Source organism: Parasteatoda tepidariorum, chromosome 9, assembly GCF_043381705.1.
Source record: "Parasteatoda tepidariorum isolate YZ-2023 chromosome 9, CAS_Ptep_4.0, whole genome shotgun sequence".
In the NCBI taxonomy this organism is placed as follows: domain Eukaryota; kingdom Metazoa; phylum Arthropoda; class Arachnida; order Araneae; family Theridiidae; genus Parasteatoda; species Parasteatoda tepidariorum.
Window position 1 is genome coordinate 84,861,877 of NC_092212.1, and position 6,640 is coordinate 84,868,516.

A 6,640-nucleotide genomic window follows, 5' to 3' on the forward strand; every position below is an offset into this window, starting at 1 on the left:
ATCACTGGCTGCGGTCAGTGTGCGGGTGGGTGACCACTTGGATCAGTCTGCGTAGGGACCGAGGGTGTGCGGTATTGGTCCTCGTTAAACTTTTCTACCGTAAAGTGCTCGACTTCGCATGCAGGTCGTCGGGCTACCGAAGAGGGGGTGCCATCCCCTCTGCAGAGGATCAAAATTGTGATGGTATGTCTTCGGATCATCCTCAGGGATGTTTCCCAGACCGTCGCCAATAGCCTATTGTTCAGCTCTAGTGCGACATAAATAACCATAACAACAACAACACTTTCGTCAGGATGAAAGTCGAAAGTTTGAACTTGGTTAATTAAAAAACACATTTATTCGAAGATAATCTTATTAAAAAGTGATAAGTATTTGTTTATTTTTTTAATGCTTATTATATAAATGAGTAAAAAAAGGTAAGTTATAAGCATTCTATACCCCATTTAAACATTGTAACTTCAAAGGACAGAATTTAAGGGGAATCGATCCAATAGTTCTTTAGAAATGAAAATTTAAAATCAGATTTTCTTAATTATTATTTAGATTTTACCAAGAGGTAAGTTAAGTTTTTGATGAATTTTACTTTTGTTTTAAAATCACGTAGCTTCAAATGATACAAATATTTTACTTTTAAAAAAATCTCAATTTTTTTGTCATCTAATTTAAATTACAAAAAAAAGTATTTTAAAAATTTGATTTTGCTTGAAATTAACTGAGGATACACCAGTTTTATAATAGTGTGCAAAAAGCTTTTGATTCCCTTAAATAGTTCTGGATATGTAGCGAAACATGCATTAAGGGGCCCAAATTATCCAATACTATCCTAACCAAAATATTGAAACCTTATTTTCTAGATTAAGTCTACTTTCCACTGTAAGTTAAAGGGTCGAGAATCCAAATGACATTTTTGTAAGTGAATTCGTAACTTTAAATTATTGATTATTAAATATTGCCTCTAATTTCAATGAAAGGGCATATTTAGGGTTTGTCCAGAACAGCACCCACCTTAATTTTTTGCTTTGACTTTCACGGTTCTTTTAGGATTAAACTCGAATAAAAGATTTAACTTTGCATAAAACAAAACTTACGTTTTAATGCATTTCATAAAATTTTGAAACTCCTTAAAAAATTCACCGAAGTCAAGAATCACTGGCTGCGGTCAGTAAGTGGGTGGGTGACCACTTTGATCAGCCTGCATAGGGACTGAGAGTGCGCGGTATCGGTATTCGTTAAACTGTTCTATCGTAAAGTGCTCGACTTCGCGAGCAGGTCGTTGGGCTGTCGACCCCTCTGTAGAAGATCAAAATTTCGATGGCATGTCTTAAGAACAACCTCAGGGATGTTTCCCAGACCGTCGCAAATTGCCCATTGTGCAGCTCTAATGCGACGTAAATAAAGTTACCTACCAAAGTTAGCACACAATTATAATGTTTATTTAATCAAAAATAATTCAATTAAAAATAATTTTTAGTTGTTAAAATTTTTACACCAATTTAATCTTCCTAGTTTTGAATGATAAAATTCGAGATTTGAATTGAACCAGTCAAATAATGTTTGAGAAATAGATTTAAAAATGTGACTTCTTGGGGAAACTACAAAAATCAAATTTAACTTTAGAGTGTCCACTACAATTTAATGTATTTTATGTAACATACGTTTTTGTTTTGTATCTTTACTGTGAAATAAACTGTTCTACATAAAATGCACTATTAAATATTATTTATTCGATATTTAGGTAACGTAAATAAAGTTCCTACCTACCAACCTTAAAAAATTATTTTATCAACTTTTTCCTTTTTTTCTAAATTAAACTTTTATTTCAAATTTAAAATGTTTTCATGAAAAAAATTGAAAAAAGAGGATATTGTTACGTAAGCATTGCTTATACCCATACGTCCTTGTCAGCAAATCGCAAACCCAATCCTCCTTTTAAGTACTTATCTAATACTTGAACGGTTCCCCTGTCAGAAATTAGGAGAATGTATGTCGTAGCCCAATTTGAAATTCAGGTGCATTGCAAACTACTAAGTCAGATGCCAAGGGTTAAATCATTTAAACAAACCAGGTGTTAAATTGTAATTTATAGCAATTGAAAACATGTTATTTAAAATGCCCTAAAAACCAATACTGCGATTCGCCGTTCTCTAAATAAATTATAAATAAGCAAGTAATATTAAAAAAAAAAAAAAAAATTAAAGTCAATTCCTACTAAGGTCAACAAAGAAAAAATTTATTTTGATTACTTTTTATTAAATAATTTTAAAAAAATTCTCCCATATAAAACTAAAATTAATTCATTAAATTTAATTTTTCAAAAAATTGTATTTAAGAACAAGTGTCCTCCACTAAAACGTTTAAAAAAATGCACCTGAACTTGGATGGATTAATAAAAAGTATTTTATTAACGATTGAAAACTTGAAGATGTAGGGAGAGTGTCAACTAATAGTAGAAATTGAATAAAAAATGGATATATGGAGAAAGATTATGAAAATTTGCTGACTTGCGATTTAAATTGGCCGTAATTATAAAGTAAAATTTATCAGGTGTTTTTTTTCTCTCAATTGTTGTTAAAGAATTGTTGTTGCTTTATATTGGGTCATAGATCATGTTATCAATATTTTAACGTACATCAGATGCAGTTAGTATGGCCAATGTTTTTCGATTTGGAATTAAACTTGAAGAATTGCTTCGAATAAATGGCAATACTTCCATGTTTGTAAGTACTTTCTTTTTAATGCATAATTAAAAAAATCTATATTAATAAAATAAATTTATAATAATAATACTATGAAACGCATCTTACTAATGAGCGTTCGATTTTTTTTATAGCACTTATAATTATTTCAACAACCTCATAACTCTGCAAAAACACTTTATTTTTGACAGACTCATGACAGACCTTCTGTGCCCAACAGGTTGATCGGAAGTACCTCCCAGGAATCGAAGTGTCCCTTATTAAGAAACTTTATAAAAATTTTAAAATGTAATTTCATTATAAATTGAGATTTAATTAAATAGGTGATCGAGACGCTCGAATACGCCATCTGGGGAGAAAACCGGTTCCAGGCCTTTGGCCCTTCCCTCTCCACCTCTTTTCGGTTGTATAGGAATGTACTATGATATTTTTTGCTTTTCTTAATATTTTTCGTATTTAAATGTTTAATTTTTTTTTTTTAATTTCCATGTCTCTTTCGTTTAGAACTATGTTTAATGTAGTTTTGAATTCCATATAGTTTCCTAACTTAAATGATTTTAATCTATTTGAAAATCAAGACAGAAACTAACGTACTTCCTTCTTCTATGACTCTCCACACGCTACTTTTGAAAGCATGCGAAGTGTAGCCATGTGGGTAGAGAGTTCTGATCTACGCCACCTGTAGCCCGTTTCGATCACCAATAGCATGTAAATAAATGTGTGATAGTTAGTAGTAATAGTTTTAAATGAATAAAAATTTAAAAAAAAATTACTTTTTGCACTAATGTATGACGTGAACGAACAAAAATTTATTTGCACACAAATTCATTTAACAACGGGACTAAGCCTTCCGTTCGCTCGCGCTCACCAACCCCGATGATTGCTTCGCAATTATTGATGTTTCTCGGCATGAAACAGTTGAAATTATTCAACTAAAAATATATGTACTAAAAATAACACTTTTGCCTCCACTTCCCACGTCCGAATATTTCTCTTATGATACTATTAAGATCTATAAACGAGCACAAATTTTTTTTTGAAATAACATTTAAAATTAAAAGTATATTGTTTTAACAAATTTGGTGAATTCACAACTGCAATTTAATATTTTTGCTTGCCAAACTATCGGATGTTTTTTAAATTCAATGTTTGCATTCATTGCTTTGTGCATGAAGCTGAAAGTTAAGTTCTATATCATTTAACGAATCTCTTTATCCGTAATCCACAATAGTATATTAATGTAATTTGCACCAAAAATCAATAATTGTAAAACGGTTGGTGAGATCAGACACTAATTTAAATAACTTTATCTTAAAATGTAACGTAGAATTACATTATTCTAATAATTATAATTAAAAAAAACAATCCTCCTTGTGGCGTAACTACCACTACGAAAATTAAACATCAATTCACTGGTATATAAAGCATGCTAACTTGATTCTATCGTGATGTACCTTTTGATTGATGACGGTTGGTATTGTCTGATAACACCCTCCCCCACATTGGTGACCCGGACGTGATTTGAACACACAGTAACGCCCACTTCGCAAAATTCCTAACAGTAACGCCTACTTCGATAAATAGTCCACATTGAAAGTTGACTGGATATTTGTGACAGCATCATCACCCTCCTGCGCTGTTGCTACTCAGTCTCGTCTCGAACATACAACGTCATACACTCTCAACTCCTGCATACACTCAACTGCTAATGTCAACACAGGAGAGACTACTACTGTGAAGTTAATACACCTCTCACATTCAGCACTCAAAATACCGGTGACCGCTCTCCCGGTCTGTCACAAGTACAGCAACTAGTGGAATCTATACAACGAATTCCCCACACTCCTAAACTCTTAATTTAGAAATCAAACAAAATCTAAAACGTACTAATAACGATACAGGTAATTTTAACCTTTAAATTAGGGAAACAAAAATATTTATAGGAAAATAATAACTCGATGACTTATATCAATTTTATGCTGATGGCAACCAAACCAATATGAAAACTAATTTGGGAAAACTGGATTCTACTATGTGATTTTCCAGACAATAAAAATGTATTGTCAACAATGGAAAACTACTACACCATCGTTAGATTTTTATATATAGTAAGATACTATTTGTTCAAAAACTTGTGAATTGAAAGCGTTTTTTTCTTTTTTCCCCGTGCGGAGATTAAAGTCACCAATCGTCTTAGGTCCTACAATGTCACCAACAGTTATCCTGAATTTTTTTTATCTGGGAAATGTATTTGAAAGCATATCTTCATTATAAAACTATACTAGAGTATGTTCACTCGATAACTTTCCCCACATTGGTGACCAGGACGTGATGAGAACGCGCCTATCTTAACAGCAACACCCCTTTCGATTTGAACACTCTTACTTCGATGGATGGTCCACACTACACAGTTGATTTTCTACTTGTGACTGCGACATTATCCATCTCCTCACGCTGTTGCTACTCAGTCTGGATCAATCACAACGTCAGCTTGTATACACTCGACTGCTAATGGCAACACAGGAGCGGCCACGATCGTGAATTTAATTGAGATCTCACGGTCCGCATTTAAAAGTACGGTGATCTTAAAACAGCTCTCCCGGCTTTTCACAAAACAGTAATGAATCAACTAGTAGTATTGAATTCTTTAATTCTGGTGAGGGAGTACTGTAGTGTTTCTACCACTACAAAAATATAATTCCAATGCACTAGTATATAAGAAGTGTTAACTCGATTCTATGGTCAGCTACCTTTTTATAGATGGAGGTTGACATTATCGATATCTACTTACTTATATACTATTATACTAGCTCTTAAAACTGTACTAAAGTATGTGCACCATAGAGTATGTCTGTACACATAATATTCTTTTCACTTATTTTTTTCACAATTTATGGGTAGAAAAATTTAATACTTCCTTCACTCGAACGACAAAGATCAATCGGATTTCGGTATTTATTTTGTGCTTTTTTCACTGTCCCTAAATCAAGTGTTACTTGTTCAGATGCAAATAGGCCCTAATTTAAAGGGACCAGGACCAACAGTATTGTCTTTTGATGAACTGTGGTCGTTCTTTTGCTACAGTCTAATTGTAACAACACACACTAGATGGCGCAAGCAGTGACTCAGAACACACACAAGATGTCGCCAGCAGTGGCTCAGAACACACACTAGATGGCGGTAGCCGTTGCTCAGAACACACACTAGATGGCGCTAGTAGTGGCTCAGAACACACACAAGATGGCGCCAGCAGTGCTTCGATTTCACCTTAATAATTTTTTACAGCCAAGGAAGCTATTTTTATAGCTAAGTTTTCTCTTCAGTTTCTTGGGATTCAATTTAATTCAATGAATACAAAGATCCATTATTTTGTGAGTAATTTTTTTAAGTATTGACGGAGTAACCTAGTTTTAAAAAAAATTAGAACTTTAAGTATTATTTTATCACTATTTTTTAAAATTTTTCCAGCCTGATTCTTCAGAAATATTACGGTCCAGTACGGTACGGTAGCCATGCAAAAGAAGAAATGAAAAATAGAAAGAAATTTCATGAGTAATTGAGAATGAAAAAAAGAAGTGTGAATAAATGATGGCTTAACAAAGCGTGCGATGAAAGAAAAATTTCTTCTGCACAACAACAATGGAACATCATGTGATCAAATTTCATGCTTCTTTATTTATCAAAAGCCGTTGTGTCTCTCGCAAGACACACTAAGTTTGTCATTGAAAGTTTTTCTTAAAAATATATATATATATATTTATTTATATCAACATATTGTTTAGATTTGTCGGTACCGTCATCAGAGAACTTGAAAAATTATTTTTTAAAATAACAGCAATAAAAAATTAGTTCTTTTTTTTAATTGATTTCAGTTTTGCATGCGTCAAACAAAAATAATAATTCTCTTTAAAAAAAAAAAAAAAAAAAAATTTTTTTTTTTTTTT